Genomic DNA, 16,938 nt, shown 5'->3' with positions numbered 1-16,938 from the left:
TTCATTTTTAAAAATAAGGTAAATATCCTTGTGGTTGTGGAGAAGACCTTGGGAGCATGACTCAGATCCACTCTAAAGACTCCAAAACCAGGAGGCAAATCAGTTTAAAGGACCACAAATGTATTCATTTCTTTTGTTAAGTCTCATGATTTTGGGCTCCTAACTCCTGAATTTTATACTAGCCCTTGCTGGAAGAATAGGCCAAGGCCTAAATAAATGTAAAGACAGAACTATCTCCTTATTCTATGAAGCTGTCTCAGGGAAACAGAGAGGGTAGGCTGATGAAGCTTGCACCCCTTCTATAGGTACTTTATAAGTTCTGTGGATGAAATGAGTAGTTCATTCTCTAGTGCTGTCAAGCTACTGTTTTACACAAACATGAAACCCCCTTTAAAAATTCACAAAGCAAAGAGAAGGAAAATATACTGCAAAGCAGGATTTATATACTTGCCTATATGCAGATCTTCTAGCTGTATTGATCTGTGAATTCAGTGAATAAAGCTGTCTTTCTGGGGACCTTTGACTGGAATTGAAATTGAGGTGTCTGCAGAACTCTGGTGCAAGAATAGCTTAAGCAATTGTATTATTATTTCTGATACTTAGACAAGATAATGATGGTAAATGCTATGAAGCAGGGACTTGTTTTATATAGTGCTTGTATAGTGCTTAGTGTAGAGGATCCTGGACTGCAATTGAGGTCCTAGGAAGTATAGTAGTATTAGTCACAGTAGTAATAATTCCATTTATCTAATACAAAAAAGATAGTTCCCAGCATTTCAGAGAGCAAGAATGGTTTTATAATTCAAAGCTAGACTGGGTCTGAAGACATCTGGGTCCAAACCACAGCTCTGCCACAAAGTCCTCTGCTATCTTGGTCAAGTCACAGAAACTCTCTGTAATTCAATTTGTTCCCTTTAAAACAGGGATAGTAATCTCCACCGTTTCTCCTAGCTTTTTCCTGGCTTGTCTTTGAACTCTAAACTGGTTCAGGAAAGGTCTGTTCATTTCATTATATTTTCTGGAGAATCTGGCATACAATTGGGCACTATTTTGATCAGAATTATTTGGTGGCAAATTATTATGCCCGGAAAAATGGAGATTCCCCAACACTTCTTATTTAGAAGTTTTCTTGCTCAGCTCTCACACAACTCTGATAAAATTTTGCTGTGAGATATGCTACTCTGAATACTAGCATTCACATACACATATGGTCCTAATTTAGTACAGCTGTGTCACAAAATTGTCCTGCTGCTGCTAGGAAAGAAAATGAAGTCTCTGCTTAGCACTACTTCAGGGAAGTCCACTGTGCTTTCCTAACTGCTGATACACTGGGCTATAGAAACATGCATTGGAGGTAAAGCTCAAAGCATAAACCTGGAGCACACTGCACCTTAGTTTTGTGCAAAGGAACAGGCTGTGCGCTGACAGTCAGAAAGGGTGAGAAAATTACCCCAGTTTGTCCAGGGGCAAACTTCTACTGTTGAGCCCAGCTGTATTGCTTTTGGAAATTGTGCTGTGTTCACAGGTCTGTTTTTTTAAAAATGGGACAGCTTGACTTGCCAAAGGTTAATCCACTTGTGGGTCCATGGCTTTAGTTACAAAGTAATAATTCAGCAAGGGATTCAGAGGTATAGCAGTGACAACCTCAGGGGAGGCGCACCTAGGCTAAGGATCAGTGAGGATCTAGTTAGGGAACTTCTGGAGGGACTGGATGTATTTAAATCAGCTGGTCTGGACGATCTCTACCCCAGAGTGCTGAGGAAATTAGCAGAGGTCATTGCAGGAACCCCTGGCATGGCTTTACGAGCACTCATGGTGCTCTGGTGTGGTGCCAGACAACTGGAAGTAGGCCAGCGTCGTTCCCATCTTCAAAAAAGGGAGGAAGGAGGACCCAGGAAACTATAGGCCAGTTCGTCTTACCTCAATCCTGGGTAAGCTTTTTGAGAGAATTATCCTGGCACATGTCCACGATGGACCAGTGGGGGAGGTTATACTTAGAGGCAACCAACACGGGTTCATTAGAGGCAGGTCCTGTCAGACCAATCTGGTGGCCTTCTATGACCAGGTCACCAAATCCTTAGATGCAGGGGTAGCAGTGGACGTAGTCTTCTGGACTTTAGGAAGGCCTTCAACACTGTCTCTCACCCCATTCTCATTAAAAAACTGGGGGACTGTGGTGTTGACACCTACACAGTAAAAAGGGGTCGCCAACTGGCTGGAGGGCTGCACCCGGAGAGTGGTGGTGGACGGGTCATTTTCAACCTGGAGGGATATGGGCAGTGGGGTTCTGCAGGGCTCGGTCCTTGGGCCTGCACTGTTCAACATCTTCATCAGTGACTTGGACAAGGGGGTAAAAAGCACCCTGTTCAAATTTGCTGATGACACTAAGATGTGGGGGGATGTGGGCATGCTAGAATGGAGGAATAGGCTGCAATCAGACCTAGACAGGTTGCAGAGGTGGGCGGATAAGAACAGGATGGGCTTCAACACTGACAAATGCAAGGTGCTGCACCTAGGGAGGAAGAACCGGCACCATACCTACAGGCTGGGGAACTCCCTTCTTGTCAGTACAGAGGCGGAAAAGGATCCTGGAGTCATCATTGATGCCAAGATGAACATGGGCCGGCAGTGTGGGGAGGCAGTTAGGAAGGCCAACCATACCTTGCCATGCATCCACAGATGCATCTCGAGGCGGTCCAAGGAGGTGATCCTCCCCCTCTATGCGACTCTGGTCAAGCCACAGCTGGAGTACTGTGTCCAGTTCTGGGCGCCACACTTCAAGAGGGATGTGGACAACGTGGAGAGGGTCCAGAGGAGGGCCACTCGCATGATCGGGGGCAGCAGGGCAGGCCCTATGAGGAGAGGCTACAGGACCTGAACCTGTTCAGCCTCCACAAGAGAAGGCTGAGGGGGGATCTAGTGGCCTGTTACAAACTTATCGGAGGGGACCAGCAGGCACTGGGGGAGTCCCTGTTCCACCGAGCACTACTAGGAGTGACTAAAAATAATGGTCACAAGCTGGCAGAGGGTAGATTTAGGCTAGATATCAGGAGGTGCTACTTCACGGTCAGGGTGGCTAGGATCTGGAACCAACTTCCAGGAGAAGTGGTTCTCGCGCCTACCCTGGGGGTCTTTAAGACAAGGCTAGATGAACACCTTGCTGGGGTCGTTTGACCCCAGTGCTTTTTCCTGCCAAGGCAGGGGGTCAGACTTGATGATCTGCTCAGGTCCCTTCCAACCCTACAAACTATGAAACTATGAAACCTTTCAATAGGAAATGCTTGAATTCATTCCCATTTCCACAGAGGTGAAAAAAGAATAAATAGCAAGGGAGGGGGAAAAAGTGACTAATATTCCAGGCTCCAATCTTTCTGATGATGGGCACCAGGCTTACTACCGGGAAGCATGAACACACAAGTCAAATGCGGCCTTGGAAAATCCATTGTAGAGTCCTTGTCAATGAAGCCAAACTTTTTAATATCAATATGTTTGTTTGTCCCTTTTCATAAGGCAGAACCTTTCATCCTAACCGAGGTGTGGTAGGGCACCTTTGGTGCCTGCCACTTTAAGAGGTTTGAGCAGGTTGTGAAGCAACCAGCAGGTGTGAGTAGGCTTAATGAGACCACAAGAGGGCTCCTGGAGTGGAGGATGAGGCTGGGCAGCCTCAGGATAAACCCAGGCCCTCAGAGCTGAGCTGGCAGTTACTGTAGAGATGCTGCAGGAGTAACATCACCCAGCTGGAGATCTACTGCTCCCAGGAACTTCCTGGAGGTCAAGGTAGGAACTATGGGGATGGAGGAGGTTCCTGGTCCTGGGGAATGACTTAAAACTGCCCTCTGCTGGGGTAGGATGGTGTGGTAGGGTTGCCTGTGGCGGGGTAGTAATCAAAAAAAATGCCACACTAGTGCCTCCCTAGTGAAAGGCAAGTACGGGGTGCTATATAGCCTCAGCCTTCACTGCCTTTGTGCGTTATCCCTAGAGGGACATGCAGGGGTCCAGGCACATCATCAAACACCTGAGGCCCAAAGGGCATAAGGCCTAATGTCCCCAGTAATGTGAAGTTGGTAGGCTGTGTAGAGTAAGGCCTGGAGGACTGCGCATAGGCTAGCCTAAGTAGAAAGTGAGCAAGCTCAGCGATGGCAGAACAGCGAGCCCAGGAGGGGTCCAAAATAATTATGTGGCACAATGTTTGGAGGGGCCTGAGAAGACTGACCCATATGAGAGAGAGAGGGTAAGCAGCTCAGTAACCTATCCAAAATAACCTTGACTGGCTCATGCTGGGGCCAGGACCAGACTGATCAAAGGGCCAGAGTGCCCACCACTAGAGACAACCAGAGGCTAGGGGCATGAAGTACCAACTGGCCTAGAGGCAAGGCCAGGACCTATGTGGCCAAAGGTCCCAGAGGAGGCCACAGCCAAGAGAAAAAAGGGCTTACAGAGTTGCACCCCAGAATGAAGGCCAAGATTAGACTGCCTGAGGAGGAGGGATCCAGGTGGGGTCCAAACATCAGGCAGACATAGAGTGAGGCCTATTGTGAGACTGGAGCCATTTAGTGATGCCATCTGTGAGGCCTGGAACACGGAGTAAGGATGGCATGGAGCTGTGTATTATGCCCTTGGTGTCAGGCAATAAATGGGTAGCCTCCCACCTTATAAACAACTACTTCAGAGTTACATCAAACTTAGCAGATAAGTTAGGTGGGCGGACTGCCCTAGACAGGTGGGTGGGCCAATATTGGGACTCGCTGTGTGACAGCCCCCTGTCACAAGCACAGATTAATTAAAAGATGTCAGAAAATATAGAGATAACCAAATAACATACTATAGCATGTCAGGGTCCCAGGGGCAGCTGTGATGCACTATGGTGGCTTTGTGACTATGCCCTACTTGGCCCCTAGGGCACCTTCCCTTCTTCCCTGCCATGTCTTGATGTAGTAATAATGACAGGGAAGCTGCCCATGGGCTTTTGCATGGCCCCTGTCCAACTGGACCCCCACTGGCATCTGCTGCTCCCAAACCCCTTACTGGGCCTCTCCAGTCACAGGTCCCTTGTTGGGCCCCTCTATGACTGTGCTGCTGCAGGGCACCTAAAGCCTGAGAGGCTAATTGCATGACTTCAATCCTCCCTTACACCACATTTGAAGCCTTATGGGTGTTATCATGTTGTTGTTGTTGTTGACCATGGATGTTGTTCTCTCCTGTTGGGGCTTCGGCCTCCTCAGCCTCCACCCCTTTACTCTCAGCTAGGCCTTCTAGCCTGGACCCAGTGTATCAGACCTGGCTTTGAGGCACTAGCTCTGGTTTGGCCCTTCTGGAGACCAAGCCCCGGCCCCTGTCTGCCAGGTCCCTGGGTGGCTGTGCCCTGCCTGGGCACTGGGCCCCTGCCTAGTTGCACCCCTCTTGACCACTGGGCCCCAGGCCATTGTGGCCTCACACTATGCCTGCTCAGGGCTCAATAGTCATTCCAGCCTTGAGTCTGCCCCTGACAGGGCTCAAGGTGATCGCATGCCCCACAGGTACCAATGGGACTTCTATATACCACCCCTACAGTCCCAACCCAAACTGCTGCTGTAACTACAACATAAACACTAAGCCCCTGAGCTATAACATAAACATAAAGGGGAAGCAGTCCTTTGCCCAATTAAGGGAAAATTTTCCATTGCTACCCAGCTGGGATAACCTCCCAGCCATGGGCCATATCCTAGTGAGCTCCCGAAACCTCACTGGGGATCCACATGCAGCACCACAGTCACTTCAGGAGCCCTGCTGCCAGGAGCTCTTCACCTTTTGGCATCCAGGGAGATACTAGCCTGCTAGTCCAAGCCCCAGGCTTATATCCTCCCAGGGCCTTGCCCCCTTCCGGTCAGCAGACTGCCTGGGCTGCCTGCAAGTACTTGCTAATTGGCCCAAGTAACCTGTAGCTGCTGTGTAGTGCCTGGCCTACAGTGCCCCCTCACTGGGCTGTTTCTTCCTTAAGAAGAGAGTCCCAGGCTCTCTATTACACATAAGCACAGCTTTTACCCAGAGTTAGACAGGGGACAGAAGGGGAGCTTTCTCTAAAAAGTAATATATAATAACCTGGGTCAAAAATCATCATAAAGGCAGTAGTGAAACTGCTTGAAAGTGACAGGAAAGAAATGGGAATACACAAGCTCTTGCACATATTTCTCCCGGCTGGCTTTTTACTTGGAATTCTAGTAAATAATTTAAATTATTGAATCTGATTCCAGGAATTTATTCATATGAAAAGGTGTGAAACAGCTGAAACGAAAGCATCATTATCAAGAAGGCTTCTTCAAGTCTTAAACTATTTTCCAAATGTGATTTCAGCTGAAAGATAACTTGCAGTAGCCATATAGATTCCCCAGAAATCTGAATTTCCTAACATACCTAAAGGACTATGGATCTTCTATAAGTGAGTAGCATCAAGGCTGGCAGGACACATATGCCAAAGCTTTGCAACAGCATTTGAAAAGGGCCTGGCTCCTTTAAATCACAATGCTCAGTGCAGGTTCATCAAAAGGTCTAAACCATTGTCTATTTATCTGAAAAAGTTAACCAGTTCATGGTTTTCGCTGAGGCTGTGCTCAGCTAAGCTATTTCAACTAGTTTTGCATTGAGATTTTGGACTCATTAAAAAAGCAGTCGCTAGAGCAATAGACAATTTCAGGTCAGCAAAGCTGTCTCCACACCTCTCCACCTGGTACAAGAAAGAGCAGTTCCCATATCTTTTAATTTGTGAAGAGAGGCTCCAGGCAGACAGAAAAGTGAGTGAGTGCTACCTTTGCTTTCCTAAGCACAATTCAAGATTTGAACTGTGCTTATCCACCAAAATAAACCAGCATTTTCATAGTAAAAACATTTTCTTTGCCAGCACTGACAATTTTCCACTTTAGCAGAGCAATCTGAAGCAAGACTGAACAATGGTTTCTTCTCTTACCAACCCACAATGAGGATGCTGTTATCAGACCGCTCTACTGATGACTCAGCCTGTGATAATTTATTTGTCTGCTACATCTCAGGCCAGATTCATTCATCCCTGTTGATACAGATTAGTTTAATTCCCACACCCCTGATAGCAAGGACTGCCACACCCTTAAGGAAAAAAAAAGCACTAGAAGCTTTTAATTCTGACAAATTATCCAGAGTCAGTCTTTTGCTGGCCAAGTCCATTCCTGGGCCAGCACTGCCTACTTCTGAGGCCTCAACAGACCCCTGTACATACAAAACACATGTCAGAGCCATTTTTCCATGCTGAAGTGCGTCCTTCCACAAGATGCCCACTGATGGAGCTCTGTGCTGAGGCGTATTCAATGCAGAACCACAGCTTCCTGCATCTCTATAGCTGCACTCTTCCTAAGGGATCTGAAACTGCAGTGAAGTTGGCAGTATGGCTAGGGACAGAAATTACACATAAACCAGTATACCTGATTGGAACCAGTCTGAACCTGTAACAGAACAGAAGTTCAGTTTACACAGACCAGTTTCAAAATGGCTGAACCCAGTTTAAGATAGACCAGGATGGATCTGTAGTATCAGATCTAATCAGTCAGAGATGTCTATTGAACTTCAGTTCCAGATCCCCGAGGTCAGTCCTGCAAGATGCTGAGTGCTCAGAAAATCTACTGAGCACCTTCATTTCTAAGTGTTGTCAGTGGGGATTGAGGGTTTTGACCATCTTACAAGAGGGAGCCCTCAGAGAGCCATTTCCAGTAAGAAATCTCCTGCCTTAAGTGACCACTTTAAACTACCCCGAATGTTTTAAAGTACAGGCTTGTTCAACCTTTATTGAAAACTACCTCATCCAGGCAACTGATGTATTTGCTGGTCCCTTGGGCAGTTGCTTAAGACATTTGTGTAAAGGGATCATTTTATCCACTACTGAAACAGAGACTCCCCTGTGGTAAAACTTGGCAACTGTTTAATGGCACACAGCAATCCTATACAAGAGGTTTAAAATGGAAAGGGAAGAACATGAGAAAACAACCACCCCATAAGAATAAGCAGCCTAGATATTTTCATGCTTGTACTAGAAAGCACTCCTTCCTAATGGAGTATAACCCAGTATCAGGGTGGGTCAAGCACTGTGGCTTTGCTGATTTAATTAATATTAAAGACAGGGAATGTCTGAGGTTTCCATGCACATGTTTAGTTTTCAGCATGGAAGTTTGCTATATTCTTGGCATAAAGTATGTTTAAACTGAGCATGAAACATCAAGCCCAAATGTTTTGGAGCTTGTAGCATATGCAGAATTCTCAACAACACACAAATAGCTTGTGTTGCACTGGATGCCAATGTCAATATGGTTCTGGAGCAAAACTGTGTTATTTAGCAATGGGCCAGTGATTAGTTTCTAGCATGATTCCAACAAATAGACCAAGCATTTATTTTTCAGAAATAAAAATGGTGTGGTCTGTATTTCTTTTCATCAGTCTTCATTTTTAATACTTTCACTTAGGAAAAATCCTGTCTGCAAAAATGGCCTGACAGGATTGCCATTGGATGAGTTCATTACTATAAATCTATCCAAGCAAAGTTCCAACAACAATGATGATGACATGAAGTAATGAATATCTGGTGAGTTCTACCTCACTAATATACGACTTTGAGGTAAGTACAAGCCCTGAGACCTGCACAAGTGTCACAATTTCAACATTTTTTGAAAGTAGGATGCTTTCCCCTTTCCTAGGTCTCCTGGACAGTCCAAACCAATATAAGGTGCAGTTTTCATTCCATGCTCTTCATTAAATGTGGGCTCAATGGGAGATGAATTTGAATATCAGGCCTTTTATCCTATGCTTCTCCTTTCCTCTGGTCTGACCTTCTCCCATACTAGATATCATCCTGAGCTAAGGGCTCGTATGTGGGAAGCTAGAGTCTGAGGATGTGGGTTCTGTCCCTGGATTCCTGTGGGACATTGGGTAAGTCAAAGATTAGTTTCTTTACTCTTACTGTGAAAACTGGAGGACAGGATGAAGAATGCCTGGCATTTGAAAGCTTGTCTAATGTTATTACACAGGTGGTCCAATACAAAATATCACCCATAGAAATCCTAGCCTATCATATCATTTCTAGGCCATCACAGCTACAACCTCATGCTTACACTACCAAAACTGGAGGTAGCAATTCCCACTCCTATATAAAAACTTCAGTGCCATCCTCTTAACACACCCAGTAGCCTACTAATTCACATCCAGTAGCATCTTGCCAGTAGCAGTATTATTTTGGATATAGTAAGCAGTCGTATCAGAGAGGGAAACTTACTGAGAAGTAGATACATAATCTATAGGCAATGATATTATTGGTCTCTAGTGACAACTGGCAATAGCTGCGTAGAAAAAAAATCAAGAGAAAGATAAGTTTTTTGCTCTTGTATTCTGCTCCTAGGATTGCCTGGAGGCACAGCAGAGAATCATACCAAAAGACTAGGAAGACATGGGAGAAGCAGAGAAAGAAGAGAAACCAAGAACAAACTGAACAAGGGGAATATGGAAGCAAAAACAGAGGCCATACACATCAACAGCAAAGGGAGTGGGTGTTGTGAGATTGATTGATTGGAAATCCTGAATAGAGAAAGGCAGGAGAGACTTTCTAATAAAAACATTGGTGCTCAAAAAAAAGGTGGGGGGAGCTCTCCGCAGCAGATGAGAGAGGCAGGTTATCGGTTAGTTTACAGATCATTGGAACAGAGAGCCAAAGCTCCTGTTACTTAAGGAGGAAAGAGGAGCAGGAGGAGCTAATTACAAAAAAAAGTCATCCAGGGGGAAAAAATAGGCTTGGAGGGCATTTTGCAGAGCAGGTTACCTTGCATTAGTCCAGCAGGATTGAGTCTGGCAGGGGAGGCAAGATGCTTCTGCAGCAGCTAGCCAACAGCAGTAAGCTACCATGGAGTGAAGTCTAATCAGAAAACAGTGTGTAGTGAGCCAGGTCAGCTGACCAGAAAGGAGCAGAGCCTAGGCAGACATTGGGGAGAGGGCTCAGCCGGGGCAGTCGGTCAGTTTGGCCCTGCAGACTGAAGAGGAAAGAGCTCTTAAACTGGGAGGTTGCAAAAGACGGCCTGGATGTCTCCTGAGCTGGCAAGGTCCTGAATGTAAGACTTGATTGGCTTGCAGGGGAATATGACCAGAGTGGGGCAGTTTGTGTTTTAGCCAGAGGGCTTATGATTTTGTTTATAGTTTAAACTGGTGGATGGGACTGGAAAGGAAAGATGTGGAGGTCCCAGTGTGCTAGGGACAAGGTTGTAAATTGCCGAAGCAGGATGCAAGCTGCTGTTTAGCTGAGAGGGCAAGACTTGGGACCGAGGGCCCACTAGTAGAGAAAGCTACAGAGATAGAGCAGTGTTTCCCAACCAGTGTGCCGTGGCACAGAAGACTGCCATCAGAAACGAACAGGTGTGCCAGGGAATTTTGCCACGGCAATGAGCTACAATAGGTATGAGGATGGGGGATGCTTTAACAGGTGTGCCGCGGAATTTTTTTATTAATGTAAGTGTGCCTTGGGCTGAAAAAGGCTGGGAAACACTGAGATAGAGACAGGGCCAAGGGCCCAGCACCTGTGAGAGGTGGAGTTGGGGTTGGGGGCCTGCAGCCCATGAGGAACAGAGAAAGGGCTAGAGATCCCACAGCCCAGAGAGGGGCAGAATTTGGGAACCAGGGGACCCACAGCCTGTGAGAGATAAGAGCCCAAGAGGGTGAGACAAGGAATTGAGCCTGAGAAGCCAGACCTGGTGCGGTGGGTCTAGGCCAAAGGGGCCTGCCAGAGCAGTGAGGTGGAAGCTGGGAAGGGTTATGCCCTAACAAGAGATTGGAGGCCTAAGGTGCCCTGGTGGTTTGGGCTAAGTATGCATTTAATTGGTAATTAGAAACACCTGCAGGCATGGCTGTAGGGGAGGTTCAGGGACAAGTACAGGTTGGGAGAGCCAATCTGGTATAAGGACTGAAGTGAGTCCAATAGGATTTAAAGAGATCTGCTGGCAGGAAGTGAGAGTGAAGTCTGCCCTGAGGCAACTTCCCTTTTCAAACTGTACTAAGAACATCAAGGTGTGGCAGGATACAGTAGAGGGATGGTACCTAGACCCAGAGCAGGGAAAGGACAGAGAGTGACTGATGTGGGGGTACTATGTCCACCCTTGAGGCAAACATCCAGTTACAATCATACAAAGATAAAGAAGTAGAGGTGAACAGAACCCAGTAGAGACAACATTTCAAAGAGGCGGACAAAATAAAGCAGCAGAGAGAGAGACAGACTCTGAAAGCAACAGAAAAGAATATCTGAAGAGAGAAACCAAAGCTAGGTTATATTGCCAAGGGAGGTAACCCAAGGAAGTCCAACCAGCCAAGGTGTTCAAAGTCCAATTTTTTTTCTTTTTCCATGTTACAAGATGTAAACTGATCTATTCAGTGAGAAAATGTTCTCACTGGGTATTTCCCTTTAAAAATATGTTTATAAAAGTCGTATTTGCTTCACCATCTCCCAAAATTCCTCTGGGTTCTTCTTTCTCTTGTTCTTAAGTAGGACTCAAACCTGCTAATCATTTTTCAGAAAAGGTATTTTTACTCACATGAATAGTCCACGGAAGTCAACCTAGTTTTAGGTGCCCAAGCTAGAAACAGCTCGTTAAATGTTTTAGTCCCGAAGGAAGTCTCAACCTTGTTAGACTCAAAGCACCCCTCAAAAATGCCAGCTCCTACATTCACTTGTTTTTTGACTACAGAAAAATATTAGAGCAATTCTTTTGTGGCACAAACCTCCGAATGGCCACAAGAAATCAAAATATTTTTGGATGCTATGGATTCCTATTTGAAATCTCTGGGATTATCTTATGAAGCACATGCAGGTTTTTGCATATATAACAGTGCTAGTATTACACAGTACCCTGGGCCCACTGCACATGCACGTAGTTTAAAAGGGCCCACCAAAGGAAAAAAAGCCCAATTGGGCTTAGGGAGTGGTGCGAGATGCATGGGTGAAAGCCCATTGTGCCCCCACACCCTGAAGACCCCCCAGCAACCCACAACAGCCATGGAGCACCCCCACTGACGGTAAGCGGGGCCCATGGTGGGAGGGGACTAGCCCAACTCAGCTGTGGGGAGATGGCTGAGCCAGAGCCGAGGACGATCTCGCCCTTGGGAAGAAAAACCTGCAGCATGCTTACAGGCTTGGCAGTGCTACACAGGATAGCACTTTGGATGAAAGGGACTTGGGGGTCATGATTGACCACAAGATGAACATGAGCCTTCAATGTGGTGCTGCGGCTAGTAAAGCGAGCAAAACGATGGCTTGCATCCATAGATACTTCTCAGGCAAATACCAGGACGTCATTCTCCCGTTGTATTCAGCCTTGGTGAGGCTGCAGCTGGAGTACTGTGTCCAGTTTTGGGGTCCACAATTCAAAAAAGATGTGGAGAAGCTTGAGAGAGTCCAGAGGAGAGCCATGTGCATGATCAGAGGTCAGGAAAACAGACCTTATGATGAGAGGCTGAGAGCCATGGGACTCTTCAGCCTGGAAAAGTACAGGTTCGGGGTGATCTGATGGCCACCTATAAGTTTATCAGGGGTTCAGCGAGAATGTCTGTTCACCAGAATGACAAGATCGAATGGTCACAAACTCCTCCATGAACATTTCAGGAGGGGCATAAAGAAGAACTTCTTTACTGTCTGAGCCCCCAAGATTTGGAATAGACTGATGCCGGAGGTGGTTCAAGCACCTACTTTGAACGCCTTCAAGAGACATTTGGATGTCTATCTTGCTGGGATCCTATGACCCCCCACTGACATCCCGCCCCTGGGGCAGGGGGCTGGACTCAAAGGTCTTCCAATCTATTAAATCTACAAGATCTAGAAAATCACCATTTTTAAGCACAGGGGTGCTTGTACATGAGACATGGCAGTGCTTTCATTAGTGCAGCTCTTGGAGCCACTTCAATGAGAGCACTACCCCCCCCCGCCCCCCCCAGCCCCTGGAGCACATGTAGAAGTGCCCTAAGAGTAAACATAAACAATACTATACTATATTGGAAGGATATACTACAATAGATAGTTGTTAGGGCCTTTCTTATTTGCCATTTACATTTATGACTTGGGAGATTAGTTAAATATCCTCTTAATATAATTCACAGCAAAACATTGGTAAGGATAGAAAAATAATGCAAAACCGTAAATTTTGTTCCTAGTTAGAAAATGTTCTTTAAGCTAGGAATAGATGTTGCATTTGTCCCAGGACACGTTGTACCTGTGATTGTGCCAGAACAGAAATATTCCAGGATCGCATATACATCAACCTTATAATCGGGGTTTAATGAGAGGTTGAACACCAATCATTTTCTGTCATTGATTCAATGATGCAATTCCACGATAACATGTTACTACTTCTATCCCATGAACCTATTTTAGGATTTATCATGGGACAATGGACATGGACATCTGAATGATTGCACTTTGTCTTCGGATAAAATGGTTTATCATGGGACACGTGATATCTGTTTGTAGCCTTGGTTCAATGAGAGCTGGATCTGATGAAAAACACAGGCAGAAGACAGGAGAAAGGGATTTCTCTCTGCTGAAGTAAAATAACTAAATAATTATTTAAGGGGAAACTGTAGTCTCACTTTGGAACACATTTTCTTTTAGTGGAAAAAGGAGAACTCATTTTGCTATAGTTAGACTCTATTCAGAAATCATGGTTTCTCATTTAAGAAATTAACTTAGGACATTCAGGGCATGTCTACACTTGTATTTACATGCTCCTAAACTTCATGCGCCTTTGCTTAAGGTGCATTGAGGCAATTTAGGCACACATCTACACATGGATACACTAATGCACATTTAGGCATGAATAGTTAAAGTTGTGTTCATGCACATGCACACACTCTAATGTGCATTAGTGTGTCTACATGTGTGCTAATGTGACTTAGGTATTCATGCCTACATTTGATACCTGCTTTATGCAGCTATCAAATTTAGGCTCACATAGCCTTAAATCACCATTTTTAAGGTGTATTAAGGGTGTGCACATATAGACATGTGCCTTTAATGCACCTTAAAAATGGTGATTTTCAGCTAAGCCCACATAAAAGGCATGTATAGTAAACCCACAGTTCACGTTCAGTTTGGCTAATTCTTTGCTGGTGTATATTTTATTTTATTGATAGTGGTAAAGACAAAATAAGAACTACTTACATTGTTTGCCTAGTGCAAAGTTCAATTTTAGTAGAATTTAAATACCTATTCTTTTCTTTAAAAAGTAACAAGAGTGTCACCAAACTCAAAAGGGCTTAGGGTATTTTGTTTGCTTGAGATCATACTCCTTTTTGAGATTTGGAAAAATTCTAACCTCTTCCATCTTTAGTACCTTCCCATTATATCCTTCTCAAGAATGCCTCGTTTCTATAGTGTGTCCAATAGGTTACATGAAAGCTCTTTGGGAAACACTTGTGATGGGTTTGCCATTGAATGATCTCACTCCCACAAATCTGTTTGTAATGAGTAATAATAACAATGAAGATGTCATCAAGCAGTAAAATCCTCTGGAGAGCTGGAGGCTGTTCTCAGCTCTCAGTGTATGTAAACAATTGAAATATATGTGGCGTTGCAAGATCCTAGGGCTATGCCTACAAAAATATGACAGGGTGGCTTTTTTTCCTTGTGCAAAAACAAATGAAATTAAATATATAGTTGTATTTAAAATTCTGTTAACTTTACTATCCACCTGTATGGGAAATTTAGGACTAAAGTCTGTCCTGAGTATTACAGATGCTCAAGAGTGTATGTAGTGTACACAGGATTTTCCATGCCACTCAGGATCATACAGGGCATCTGAAAAAGACTTGGGTCTCTTAGTTGCCAGCTCTAGTCATTAACCATGAGAATGCTTCCAAAAAGTTACAAACTCGGTGGTACTGAAAGGGAACTGTTTTATTGAATCTTCATTTCCCAACTACCATTTATTCACAAAATAAAGTCTGTGTTATAGACCAAGTTACATGAGGTCTGGTTCTATTTTCACATCCTGAAAACAGAAGTTTTGTAATTCTGTTTTGGCAGTCCTGTATTCTGCAATGATTCTCTCACATTAGAAATGTGACTATCGGAGACTCCTCCAAAATAGAGTTGTCCCTCTTTACCGATCCAAGCCCTCCATTGCTCTTACTTTCCTCCAGACTGCAGGTTTGTCTATGCAGAATTGTAGATCTGAGCTGTAACATTCTAATGAACAGGTTTCACAACGTCTGCCAGGGAGCCTGTGATAAGTACCCTCACTATCTTTCTTACTGTGCAATGGATCCCTTTTTTGTTTGTTTTGTTTTGTTTTGGAGAAGAAGTACACTCATAACTATAACCAAGAAAAGAAGCAAGACCATTTCATTGAAGTTACACATTTTTCCTAGAAACTATATTGTGTAGACTGTTAACCAGGGATCTTGGTATTCTCCGTTTTAAAAATCCCAAATTCTCTGACTGGACCCCCCCTCCCAAAAAAAAAAATCTGTGTTTTTCCACGATTAAAATGAAATGCCACTCTATATACAGGTATTAATTGAACACAATATTTTATTGATATATTTACAATTTTAAAACAATTTGGAAGCGGACCAGTGCCTCAATCATTATAACAAAATAAATTCTAGATACCTATATATTTTGGCATTTGACTTTGGTTTTTTTATCATGGAAAACCAGAGTTCTCCCTGCCTCCTTCGCTCACCAAGACATAGGTCCAGCTGCTTCCCAGGTGCTTTTTGGTGCTGAACAGCCCTGATAGGATGGTGCCCTAATCATGCTGTTGCCCCTCACTCCCAAGCCACAGCTCCCCCAGCCTTGCTACTGCCCCTCACTTCTGATCTGCAGCCCCTTGGCCTTGCTGGTGCCCCTTACGCCTGGCCCACATTCCTCCACCCTCACCAGCCCTGCCAGTGCCTCTCACTCCCAGGCCACAGCTCCCCAGCCCTACCACTGCCCCTCACTCATGACCCACAGTTTCCTGTGCTTTTTGGTGCCCCTCACCCCTGACCCACAGTCTTGCACACACCCCCAGCCCTGCCGGTGCCTCTCACTCCCAACCTGCTGCACCCCCATCCCTACGAAGGCCCCTTACTTCTGATGCCCTGCTGCAGGGAGCTCACAGCTGCCAGGACTGCAGGACCTGGCAGCTGCCTGCTTCCAGCTCCACAGGCACCAGCTGCAGCTGGGCAAAAATATCCAAGCCTCAGCTGCCATGTACAGGAGGCATTGGCTGCTGTAGCTGGAGTGGAGTGTGGCGCATCCCCCCTTTCACCCCCCGCCAAAGAGCAGCACAGCTGGAGCAGAGCTGAGCAGAGCCCATGGAAGGCATAGAAGTATGCAAGCTGCCTGCTGCAGAGCTGGGGGCTCCCCACTCTGTTGCCCACACCCACAGGCCTCTACAGCCCAGCAGGTGGGACCTGGTGCAGGAGGGCAAAGCAGAGAGACTTGGTACCACTTCCCCTGCCACCAGAAGCCCCACATCAGCTGTGCCAACACGGCAAGGTGTCCCTGCCCACCCAGCAGCAGCAGGGGCAGCAAGGGTGTGGAGTTATGTCCCATTGCAGCTGGGTGGGGAAGGAGGTACCTCACCTTGGCACTATGGCTGGCACAGAGCTCCTGGTGGTAGTGGTGGTGGCAGCATCACCAAGCCTCCCCACCTTGCTCTGCCCTTCCGCACTGGGTCCCACCCACTGAGGGGGTCCCCAGGTGGAAGGCAGCAGGGTGGGGAGCCCCAAGCCATGCAGCAGACAGCCCGCATCCTCCCCTGCCCCACACGCAAATCTGGAAGGGCATGTGTCCTTCCACTTCTCCCTCCCCAGAAGTACATGTAGTGGTGGGAAGACAGCCCCACCCCCACACCAGCTCCTTGAACAAGCCACCCTTGGCTCTGCCCCACTCTCCCAACTGGGGCCTGTGGCTGTGCATTTCTGCCCCAG

General features: G+C 46.0%; 1 protein-coding gene across 1 annotated transcript in view; it reads right to left on the bottom strand.

Annotated features, from left to right (window-relative positions):
• CCDC171 (coiled-coil domain containing 171) overlaps positions 1–16,938 on the bottom strand; it is a 432,482-nt gene that overhangs the window by 29,038 nt on the left and 386,506 nt on the right. The window lies entirely within an intron of this gene.

Source organism: Crocodylus siamensis, chromosome 3 (genome assembly GCF_052110815.1).
Source record: "Crocodylus siamensis isolate JL-2025a chromosome 3, ASM5211081v1, whole genome shotgun sequence".
Lineage (NCBI taxonomy): Eukaryota > Metazoa > Chordata > Crocodylia > Crocodylidae > Crocodylus > Crocodylus siamensis.
Note: the sequence above shows the minus strand (reverse complement) of the source record. Positions and strands in the feature narration are given on the sequence as shown.